We start from the raw sequence: 13,144 nt of genomic DNA, 5'->3' as shown, positions 1-13,144 counted from the left end.
AGCAACCAGACCAGGAAACTTGTTAGAGATGCAAGTTCTCAGGACCCACCATAGACCTCCTGCCTGGAAACCACTGTGGGTGGGACACAAATATCTGTGTTTTAATATCTCCAAGTGATTCTGATATATTAAGAGCCACTGCTCCCTAGATTCGATTTTAAAATCTAGCTGTAAACCAGGTCATCCTAAAAGAGAGTGGTAGCTTAGAAGTGGTTGATTCAATGATTTTGTTTGATTAAAATTCAATAATGAAACAAAATTAGAGATATATTTTCTCAAAAATAAGATCAGCCTTTGTTAGGCAGAGTTTCTGTTCAATGTAGTGGCTAGTTGTCTCACAAAATATCACAAAATGATTAAGCCCCCCCCCCGCAAAAAAATATCCTAAAGGGTCATATATCAATTTCCTTTGCATTTAAATGTGTAGAATAATTTAAAGCTTCATGTAATTTATTTAACAAATAAAAAAAGACTTAATTATTTCACAGTGCTCTAGCCCACCTCTGAAATCAGACAACAAAAGTTTCATTGTGGTTTCTGGCATAAAATTTTAACTACATGGCTTACTTTTCAAAACAGCCCTATTTTTTACCTTTTTATTCCTGTCCTTAACCCAGACTGTCCCTTAAAACCATTAATTAGGTTGGTCTCATGACCAACCAGCAGAGTCATTATCACTCCCATCTCTGTGCCCTTGATTATTTTGCTTTCTCTTTTGGGAATTCCCTTCCCCCTCCCCTCTTCTTATTGAAATCCTGTCTTTCAAGGCTCATCTCAAATCCTATTGCTCCCACTTTCCAGCAAATAGTACCATGTAGTCAAAAATATATACCCTTGAGTCTCTATTCTAAATCTAATATTCACCGTCTTTGTGACCACTGCAAAGTTTGTTAGCTTTGATGAGTCTCAGGCTCCTCCTCCATAAAACGGGGATGAGTAAGAACCTGCTTTACAAGGTTGCTATGTGATTTCAATAGGAAAGCATCCCTGGCTCATTAACAGAATTATCCAAAAAAAATCTCAATCCACATTAATCCCTCACTTCTATGGACTCCTAGAGCAGCTGTAGGCTGTGTAACATAATTTGCCACATAACTGTCTTATGTCGTGTAACATGGAAGCCATGAAGCCTAAGACATGCAAAAACTACACTTATAACCTTCTTTCTCTAAGAAAATTCAAGGGGAGGTCATAATAGATTTGAATTATGAAAATGAGAGTATGAAAAGAACCTGATACAAAATGTAAGAACTAAGATCCTTAATAACTGGAACTTCGGAACTATAGAGCAGCAAAGGCACTCTAAGGGATAAGTGTGTTAGTATAAGATGAGATCATTTGTTATTAATAATGAGTTACCAGAGTGTGTCAACAATTTTATTTTTAATATAATTTAAAGAGAATTCAAAATTATAATCACAAGACTTTCACTTTTATTCTAATGTACATTTTGAATGTGAAAGAAAGAGTAAGGTTTTAGCTTGGTCCTAATCCTGGTTACACACATGATTGCTGACTGTCAAAGTTTAAAAATGATTTGACATTCATAACATGATACAATGGCCACCTATGAAGAGGAGTGCCTAAAACAAGAGGTCAGGTTGAGATGGTATAGTTCTCCATATTACTTGCACACCACCCTTTCCTTCAATGACTTAGATGGCACAGAATTAAGAAGACATGACCATTATTAGCAAGCTGCTGAGCTGGTTCTTTCAGAAGGTCCCCTCAAAGAGGACTTGGGTTGTGCGTTAGTAAAAAGACTATATATTCTATTGTGAAAAGTAGGCATGACATATCTGGGATAGTGCTAATTTTCCTTAGGGTTGATGCTCTGAACAGGCTATTGGAAGTCACCCTTTTTCTCTGAGGCAGAGATAGAGTGGCTTTCCATTTAGGAGAAGTCTAACTAACTCAAGTGAGAGGTAAGTGAGGCCCTCAGACTTCAGAAGCAACAGTTAGAATGTGGAATGGTGCAGATTTCTGGGTATTTGCCAAATAGGGGCTTGGAGCTGAGAGGAGCAAAGTACCCCCCAAAGAGGTGGCAGAATGATTAAGAGAACAAACTGTTTCTAACAACTTGTGTGGTCTTGCTCCGTTAATGTGGTCTGAACTTCCCCACTTCCATCTATGAGATTCAGCCTCCTGTTTTGGGTCCTGGTGCTCCTAGGTTGCAAAAATGATGCCTTTTTGTGATTCATTAAACTGGAAGTATAGAGGAATAACTATTACTAAGGCATAAGAACAACATCAGCTACCAGTTGAAAACCTTGGCTTTCTTCTAGATTCCTTTCTCTCCCTAATTCTATTTATTGAATTATCACCCAATACTATCAAGTCTTCCTATCTAATTATCTCCTAGACCTTTCTCCTCTCCAATACTCTATGACTATTATTAACATTGCCCTAGTTTGAGCTCTCCGCTCTCTCACCTGAACTTTTGCAAGTGCTTCCTAAATGTTTATCTTCCTACCTCCAGTCCCAATTGTATAGATAAAAATAAAATCTCTCTGGAATATTTTTAAGCCATGACACCTATTACATGGTATCTTGATTTTTATTTTCAGGTTTGGTTTTCCGAACAAAAATCCTCAAGTGAGTTCACTAATAGTAAAGCCATTTAGAAACCTGCAAAGTGTACAAAATTATATTCCTCTTTTGAAAGTCTGCAGGTTAAGCAATGTTGAGTGGATAATGTTGAAGTCACCATTTAATCCACAAATAAGCTGCATTTAGAAATTTTATTTCAGGTAGATCCATTAGATATGTGTAGGAGCTCCCAAGTACACTTTACCTAAAACACAATCAGAGCTAACATAATTCATTGCCAAGATCAGGTCTTGACTTCTCATGATGTCAAGAATCCATGTCAATTCCCTTAAATTTTAACTTTTTAAGATTAACAAATTCACAATCCAGTGAAGCAACATTTAGATATTGGCAGAATCCTTCCCCTATGTTAATTCTACTTCTGCATTTGCATATACTTATAACTGCAAATCACTTATAAATTCCCAACAAATATACATTCTTATAAAAGGGAAGAGCACAATTATGTAAAATGTAGGAGGTAAAATACCTGATTTCCAGGAAGGATGAGGTTGGAGGAGTTAGTAGGAAGATGATACTTACTTCTTTATTCTAGACTGTTCTGTGTCCTCCTAATTAGTCCCTATTTCTACTACTTAATTGTATTCCAACATTCTATTCAGATTTATTATTACTATATACTAGCATATTATAGTGCTAATTTATAAATCACTGTTTACAGACAATACTCACTTTGCATTCCCATTTAACAGAACCAGTTTACCTTAACATTGTGGAAAGCCAAAAGAGGTCTAGCAAAAGCACTTAGAGCAGTGATCAAGGCCATTTTCTATTATTCACTATGTAACCATTAATTTAATACAAACTCTAGACACCTGAGTTTCCTAATCTATAAAATGAGGGAACTAGATCATATCTTTAAATTGTTTCTAGTGCTTAAATTTAATAATGCCACAAATAAAAACATGTCAGTTTCCACACCTGAAGTGAATGCATTTATTATTATATCTTTCAAAAATAAAAAAATTAAGCCCCCATAGAAATATTTGAAGCATTTCTGATAGAAGAGCATGAATAGTTATATGACAACAGTAACACTCTAATATCTAGTTATTTTAGTTTTACACTCAGAAAAAATTTTAAAGTAAACAATAAGCTATCCATTATACTCCTGGAAAGTTGAAATTATTACAAAGTTCACTCTTAGGTTGAGTTGAAACCTGGTGTTTCACATCTCTCCTCATCTTTTTAGAAAAATACAAGGCAAATCTTTCTCCATGTGGCTGCCTTTTGAAGAGTAGAGGACAGTTACATCTTTTAATTTGCCTTCTTTCCTCCAGGCCAAACATTTGCAATGACTTCAACTATTCTGTATATCGCATGGTTTTCAGACTCTTTACCACCCAAGTCACCCTCATTTGCACATACTACAATTTGGTCATCACTCTTTTAAAATGGGCCTACAGAGAACTGAACATAAACTCTACTAGTCATGCACCAATATTTTGTTAGTGCTTCTTGAGTCTTGGACTTTTAAAAGACTCTGATGAAAGCTATACATTCTTCAGAGAAAGAAGTTCATATATATTTTTCTTTCATATTTATATATGAAAGAAGTTCATATATATTTTTCTTTCATATTTTGTAAGTGATCAATTGTTTCGCAAACACCCTGATGCTCATCCTGGACTTCATGCTAAGAAACCCTATCCTAGGTATATCTAGAACACAGTAGGGCTACTGTTTATGATGATCTTTACACTACATTCTACTTAAATAAAGTGCCATCTTCATCCTCTTAAAGCAAGTAAAGGGATAGAAATCATTAATTTTGTAGTGGGAGAACTAATATAATTGCTATACATGTTTTTGGGTATTTTTAACAAGATACTTGTAGGAATTTAACTATAAAATTATTTAACCTACCTATTTACATAACTAAATTTAGTTAAGAGATATGTTAGCAAACATTGTGACTACCCTCCAAGTGCCAGTTCACACTAATGCACCTACCAGTTCCAGGTAATATCTCAGATGATACATGTTAAACAGCAGGATTATGATTCATTCTTAGCATGAGAAGCTGTCAAGCAGAAAAGATATAGTCATGCAATCTAACACACTTTCACCCATGAGAGAAGTGTTTTCTGGTGTTCTAATTTCCATTGAATAGAGAACATTAATTCCCTGTTGGATGCTAAAGTTAAATTAGATATAATCACAGGTTGAATAATAATCTGTTTAGGGTCATTTATTTTCTTAGGTACAATAATATTTTTGCTATGGCTAGTCATCAGGCACAGAGAAAATGTGGCTGAAGGCCCCTCTTTCTTGGCAATCTATTACTGCTCTACTAAAAACTTTGTCAAAAAAATTTGGAAGATCAAGAATTGGGAGGAAAATTTTCAAATCTATATGAGTAGTTGATTTTTGGAACCTACCTTGTACCTCAGTGCAATGCTATTGTTGAAAGGAAATGAAAAGACCCAGTCATAGTCCCACAAGAGTAATCACAAGTTCCTGTCCTCAAGTCTTGTTAACCGATTTACAGTGATTTTAAAGTGTCTCAGATTGAATTATTGACTCTAATTCATCACTCCTGTCTGGATCCACTTCTCTGTCATGTGACTTTACAGTTTCTCTCTCTAAAAGCAGCATGTCACTTTGGGCTTGGTCATGTGACTTGCTTTGTCCAACGAAATGTGGATAGTAAAGACAGGATTCCAGTTTCAAGCCTAAGCCTTATAAAAGACCTCATGTTTCTCATGTTTCTGATTGCCCTCTTCTACCACTGTTATCACTGTGAGAAGAGCATCTCTGAATAATCAGCTTATCTAAGACATACAGAGAAGACTCAGACCCAATCTTCATCTAAGAACTGCCCAGCTGAGCCCAGCCCGGATCACCTGACCCCTCACTTGAACCATATATATGTGAGCAAAATGAATGCTTACTATTGTATGCCACTGATATTCTGTTGTTGTTTGGTATACAGCAATAGCTGACTTTATATGACATTTAAAAAATATAATATACTAACATCTTTGATTTTACAACATGCCCTTTTTTTCTATTATATATATAAATTATATGTCTGTATGTGCACACACAGAGAGACACATGGGCACACACACATAATCAGCAAAAACTTCAAGTGCCAGGCACTGTGTTAGACATAGGGTATGCCATATCCATGGTTGCTTATTGTCTATTGGTTTGAGCTCCATAACTCTCTTACCCCGATGACCTAACTAAAAGTATGGTGGGGTGTCACAAAATCAGGCTAGGAAGAGTTTGATTTCATTTATTTATAAACATCTGATAGGATCCATCATCTCCAAGGAGCAGTTTATGATAATATTCCCATAGCAATAGAAAAATGAAATGTTTTACCTTGGTACACTTTTCAGATAACTGAAGCTTTCATCTCAAGTTCAGAAATTTGAAGTACATTGGCAGGAGATTGTATTACTCACTTCTTTGTAACCTCAAAGGATGTAAAACATAATTTAACCTTTCCTCAGTGACTCAAGACCATCATTATGAACTGTAGTTATTGTGCTCTGCTGTAATACAGCTCTGTCTCTCTTGATGTTCCTCTTTTTCCTTCTCACTGAAAGGCTGTCAATTGTCTATTCTTCTGCTGTCACTCAACCTGCCTCTGATAGTTCTCTTTGCCCTACCTGTATGCTCCTAACTGCTGCATCTCAACCAGATAACCAGCTTATTAAAAAGTATGCATTAACAAGAAGTAAAAAGTCTCTGAGTTTGGCACTCTGACCTTCCCATGTTAAGTGCATAGCTTTTGGCCTTCACAATTCTTTCTTGCTAACTTCAGGGATTAAAGCTCAATATTCCAGAAAAAAAAAAAAAGGCTACTGGATGAAAGTCTGACTTTGCAGTGGGTTAATGTCCCTTGCATTTTATTGAGCTCTAGAGATCATTAAAATGTTTTTTTTTTAAATATAATCTTACTTAATAATCACAAAACTATTCAAATAGCTGGACCTAAATGGAATCCCACTCCAGTATGCAAGCAGAGAGCTTTCTATTCTCCAAATACTTTACTAAAATTACATGAGTCTCAAGCACCATGTAGGTATAGTCAGTATCTCTCAAAAATAAGTACCGGGTATTGAAACGCGCCAGCTCATAAGCAAAGTATGAAGGGTAAAATAACATCTGGAGTAGATTCGGAGGCTGGATGAACACGACCTATATTAAGATTTGGAATTTCTAGATCAGTTGTATAGAATTTTATTTAACTAACCAAATCGTACCAAACTATCCTATACTTAACTTGATTTACTTTTTAAGGCTATATTTGTCTTAACTTTTATTTCCCAGAATCAAATTATTATTTGTTCAGAAAACTAAATTAATGTGAAAGATTTATTTGTCCATTTTCTTGGTATCACCAATGGTCACAGTGCTTAGGATTACTTCATTTCTGAATGTGCTCCAGATGCTGCGATGTCTGATATTTCCATTAGTTTTTCTGGTCACATCTAACACAGTGCCTGGGACATAACAGGCACTCAATAAATGTCTAATGAATCAATGAACTTCTAAACTCATCAGATTTATAAATTATTTGCCTTGTTTCATCCACTTATGGCTATTTAAGAATCAAAAAATGGAACTAGATTTAATAAACCACTAGCTTATCATTTACCAAGCTATTTGTATTAACCATAACTTCCATTATTAATTGCCTTCTGTATACAAAATGTCTAACAATGGCACAGAAAGAAGAAAGCAGATGCAGGAAGAGAAAGCAAGTGGGAAAATCAACAATTACCCCGAAGTAGAATTAATTGTTCCAAACACATTGTTTTTGGCTTTGGGTTGCATAATAACTGTTGCTGTGTTCTCTTTGACTGTACACTGCATGTCAGCACCACTGACAAAATGCAATAAAAACCAAATTCTTTTGGCTTCTCTCCATATAGTCTATGCACATAACCAGTAAATGGGTTCAAATGCCCTCACAAACACATATTCCAGCCGTGGGCTCCATTTACCATATATGAGGCTTTGTAGAAACAGTTCTGAGAGAAGGTCTCAGTGATGGGATTTGGGAAAGGTCTCAGCTATCTGTCTAATTATTATCTCTGAGAGCACTTAAAAATTTATGATATGAGGTAACTTGGATTGTCAGTTGATATTCTCTTAAACCTATATAGCTCTCTGAATAATTTAAATGCAACAGGTAGACATTTGCACATACTGTACATACTTAAATTCAGCAACTATATCTATAGTCAGAGTCCTCCAACAACTGTCTAAACATCATTCATCCTAAATTCAGTTATTTCCTAGGATATCAAAACCATCTATTTTCTACTTGTTGTAGTTATTATTTAAAGAGATCACATGGTGAATTCTTTTAAATTTTTTTTCATTTTTTTTTTATTATTAGAAATGATCACATATGAAAAGAAACTAAGGACATATGACAACTCAATGTAATATGGTATCCTGGACTAGATCCTAGAACAGAAAGAGGACATTAATGTAAAAACTGCAAATTGGTACAGCTACTATGGAAAAGAGTCTGGAGGTTCCTCAAAAAATTAAAAATTGATATACTTTTTGACCTAGCAATTACACTTCTGGGTATTTATCCAAAGAAAACCAAAACAATAGTTTGTAAAGATCTATGCACCCCTATGTTCATGGCAGTGCTATTCACAATAATCAAGATATGGAAGCAACCTAAATGTCCCTCAACTGACAATTGGATAAAAAAGTTATGGTTCATATATATAATGGAATATTACTCAGCCATAAAAACAATGAAATGCTACCATTTGCAATGACATGGATGGACCTATAGGTTATTATGCTGAGTAAAATAAGTCAGAGAAAGATACATACCATATGATTTCACTTACATGCAGAACCTAAGGAACAAAAAGAACAAACAAATCAAAAACAGACTCATAGATAGAGGACAATCTGGTGACTGCCAGAAGGGAGGGGATTTGGAGGGCTGGGAGAAAAGGGTGAAGGGTGCTTAAAGAAGTACAAATTAGAAGCTAATAGATGGTCACAGGGATAAGGAGCACAGGATAGGAAATGTAGTCAGTAGTATTGTAATGGCTAGGTGGAGAGCCAGAGAGAAGATAGAGTAATCAGGAGATTATTTTATAAACCATATAAATGTCTAACTAATGTTCTGTATACTTGAAACTAATAATAAAATAAAATACTTCAAAAAAAACTGGGGAAATCCAAGTAAATTCTGGAGTTTAGTTAATAGTATAATACAAATGTTGTCTTAGTTTTGACAAATGTATATTTGGGGAACCTGGGAAAAACTGTACCATCTTTGCAACTTTTCTGTAACTTTAAAGTTCTTCCAAAATAAAAAGTTTATTTAAAAAGTGACAAGGTCTAAAGCAGTGAATATAAGGAAGAAGAGAAATAAAATAGTTTAGTATTTTTGTTTTCTATATGCCAGATACCATGCTAAATATCATATATGTATATTCCCAATTCAATCTCCATGATAGTCTGAAAGATAGATCCTATTATTATCTCCATTTCACTGATGAGGAAAGTAAAGATTAGGGAAGTGAAGTAACTTGTCCAAAGACACATTGGTAGGAAGTAGCAGAGACAAGATTGGAAGCCTGATATAAAGATGAAACTAAAGTTAGAATCTTAACCACTACACTATACCACTTCCACTAGAGAATTTAGCTTTTATTCATGAGACTCCAGACTGCTTAACTTACTGCCATGGTGACATGTTTAAATAAATGCTATTTTTAGGGAAGATTTTGTATTTACTAAGTCTCATTTCTAAAGGCCAATACTTACTATATCAACTGAGATTGTTTTTGCTTTTTTGTTGTTGTTGTTCTTTGTTTTATTTGTACGGCTGTTCCTCTTAGATGTCAGCTATCTCTGTCATTTCCCATTTCCACATTCATATATGCCCCTTACTCCATGTGGAAACGTGTGGAAATCCATCTTCCAGTCTCATGAGAACTATCAAGCCTACCTGTAGTATCCATTTAGAATACTGCATTAGTGTGCACTAGGAGCTGATTCCTAAAGTAACTGAGTCATGTTATGCAAAACTGCCCTTGCTTCTTGTGTTCATCTATGCATGAGTGTCTCAGGGATTAATTTTTTTTAATTGGCCATCTGTCCCTAAGGTTAGGTCTCATACTTCCTAGTTATTTTAAAAATCTCCCCTGTGGTCACTGGTGATATCATGCTGGCATAGTTCACCACCCAAGACATACTGAGCAGTTGTAACATATCTTCCTCAATGCTCTCTCTTGAAACTTCAATGTCAAGGTTGCCTAGTCTTTGCTATCAGTGTGAGTTATCATGGTCTTATGGTTTCAAGAGGAAAAAAAGATGTTCTGGATAAGAGGCCTTAGGGAAATGTTATCCTTTGGAAACTGCTCCACATTTGAAGCTGTTTCTTTTCTCCTCCATCTGCAGGTAACAGAACAAAACGCCCACTTATGTATAAACTGCAACTCAAAATCTAACCACTGCTTCTCCAAAATAAAGGCCCTTCTCAGTGTTTTAAAGCTTCTAAGTTACTGTTTCCTTTCTTCACTACACAAACACACACACACACACACACACACACACACACACACACACACAAAGTCTGTAATCTACAGAGTGGAAAATGCTCACCCAGCCAACAAATATGCTCATGCTATCCCTCAGGAGTATACAGTCAGTAGAACAGCTTTGACACAAGAGGAAAGGAATGTCTTTCCAGATGCAGGGAATTTCTACGAGAAAGGTAGTACAGTAAGGTACTCAGCCAGTTGATACTTCTCCTCATTTTAGTATTTGGCAGGTTAATTTCACTAAAGATCTCTAAGGGCCATGCCTGCTCTGACATTATAATAGTTCAACAACTGGGAAGACAAAGCCAAAGTTCAGTTCAGATGATGGCCAGCACCTGGACAATGGTCCCAAACTTGTCCTGCTAGCCTGGCATATTCAAAACACTAATTGGTATGCAAAAAAAAAAGAAAAAATAATAATTTTCCACACCAATATATTTAGTCTTCTCCCAATACTTCCTATCAGTCAGAGTAGTCTAACTTTTTCCCTTTGAATTGCATCACTCATTCCCACTTCCACATCTTTGTCCACAATATTACCCCCTTTGGGTAGTTCTTCCCTTTTCTACCCAAATTCTATCCTTCCTAAAAGCATAGCCCAATATTTGCGAAACCAAGATTTTACTAATTTCTGCCAGCCAGTGATCTTTCCCTCCTTTGAACTCCAATAGCACTGTGAAAAAAACTCATAATTCCTTTGTTTAATTGCCTGTTCAAAATGTGTTCTATGTATCAGTTGGGTATTTTAAAAAGGTCTTTCTGATTGTAACCCAAGACTTTTCTGAAGTAAAACAAGTCTTCTAATTAATGATAAAGTCCCTTCATATTTATTAAGATAAAGGAACAAAAAGGTTTCTTATTCTACTCCAAAAAAAATGTTAAAAGTAGATTTAGCTCAAAAGAAATCCCAGCTCTGACTACAGAAACTTCAAAACAGGGCTTGGAAGTGCTCTGAAGAAGGGATCCTGATGTTTCCTGGCATTCTTTTTATAATTCTTATTAATAGTAGTAGTGTTAGTATCGATGCTGTTAGTATCATTAGAGATGCTGTTGTTAAAAACAAAATAATTCTAGATTTTCTGCTGCAGAAGTGAGAGTTTTGGCAAAGGCTTTTGGGAAGGTCATAGACCATTTGACCTGAGAGAGACATCTAGAGATATAAGGTACTTCTTTTTCTGATCAGTCAGGAAGAAATAGGGAGCTTTGTCTTGATTAAGATAAACTAACATGAAGTGTTTAATAATCCACTGCAAGGGTGTAAACCTTTTCAAAACAATGACTTAGACTAGCACATTGATTTTCTTATACCTGTTAACTGCTCTTAAAGGTACAATCAAATAGTTCAGATCAAACATTCAATTAATATTTATTGAGCAACATCATGTACAAAGCATTGTGCTAGGTATTATAGAGGACACAAGAGAAAATAACACACCTAGGAATTAGCTTATACTTTTATGTAGGGAGATTTTGTTGGAAGGAAGTAAGGGAGGAAAGAAGAGGAGGGATTTACAGGACAAAAATTTAAAAGTCCTTGACTTTTCTCTCAATCATACTCCTTTAAACAAAATCTGTCACCTCCTTTTCATAACTTTCACCCTGGCTACATTTTTATGCCTTTCCAAGCTGTCCTATACACATCTGCCACAATAATCTTTATACTACACACACTTTGTGATTCAGTGACACCAAATTAATGTCAGAATTACATGTCTCTGGACCTTCCCATGCTGTTCCCTCTGTCCATATTTCCTTTAAGACTTGGCCAAAAATGACTTTAGAAAGAAAAATGTTCTGACACTTGTGGGCAAAAATAGTCCTTCCTTTATGGTCCCATAGCACCTAGCGAATAACTAGATTAGCACTCAGTAAACTATATGGGAATTATTTGCTTATATTCCATCTTTCTCTGTTCAAACAGTTGTGTAAGACAGAAGCCACTCTAGCATTTTTAAGCAGAAAGTAATGTAACACAAGGGATTAGGTACTCATCAAATCCTTGAAAGTGATGGAAGAGTAGGTTCTGGATTTGGGCCTCCATAAATGACTACCAGAACACCACATCTGGCTGGCCTCTCAGAGAACATTTGCCAGTATTAGGAAACTAGAGAATCAGGAGGCCACAACTGAGATATAGAACACACTACTACACTACATGTAATCCAGACGAGATGCATAGTCACCATCATACTGCCTCTAGGCCCCATATAGCAGACTATACTCAAGGAGGCTGCTTCAGAAATGTTATCTCCATAGCTGTTCTTGAGAGCAACAGGTAGGACAGTGAGATGGCCACTGCCTCATTTCTGCTTCTAAATCCCATGTGACTACACATATTTGGGGATAGAAGCAATTCCCTAGCTATAAGAGACTCTGAAATATATATTTGTAATTTTCAAAATTTGGCAATATAGAAAAGCACACCAGAAGGAAGTGGGAGTAGACACTAACTGACAATCTACTTTTAGCACCTGGAAATAGTTTCTAGCTCATAGAATGTACTTAATAAACACTTGTTGAATACATGAATTCTGAATGCAAAAATATTATCAGGTTGTAGGTATTTTTTAAGCTGTCTCTGTTTCTTGCTTTCTCTGTTTTTCTGATTACAAAAATTATTTATTTTAGAAAAAAATGCTTACCTTCACATTATTTATAAGAAGTAAAATACAAAACAACCTGAGTGTAAAACAAGCAGATATTCATTAAATGAATTATGGCAATATATTATGCAGTCACTAAAATGATTTAGATCTCTCTGTGACATGGGAATATACTCATGATCTATGTGGAAAAAGAAGTTTCAATCTATCACACCTCAAAAATAAATTCCAGGTGAATTAAAGGTATGAATATGAAAAGGAAAACTTTATTTTTTTTTTTAATTTTGAAAGTGGAAGAATATTCTCAGGATAGAAAAAATTTCAAATTAAGACCATAAACGAGCACAAACCATAATGGAAACTGTAAATCTGACTCCATTAAAA

This window comes from Pteropus alecto, unplaced genomic scaffold, assembly GCF_000325575.1.
Source record: "Pteropus alecto unplaced genomic scaffold, ASM32557v1 scaffold168, whole genome shotgun sequence".
Lineage (NCBI taxonomy): Eukaryota > Metazoa > Chordata > Mammalia > Chiroptera > Pteropodidae > Pteropus > Pteropus alecto.
The sequence above is the reverse complement of the archived record's forward strand: the minus strand, read 5'-3'. Positions refer to the sequence as shown.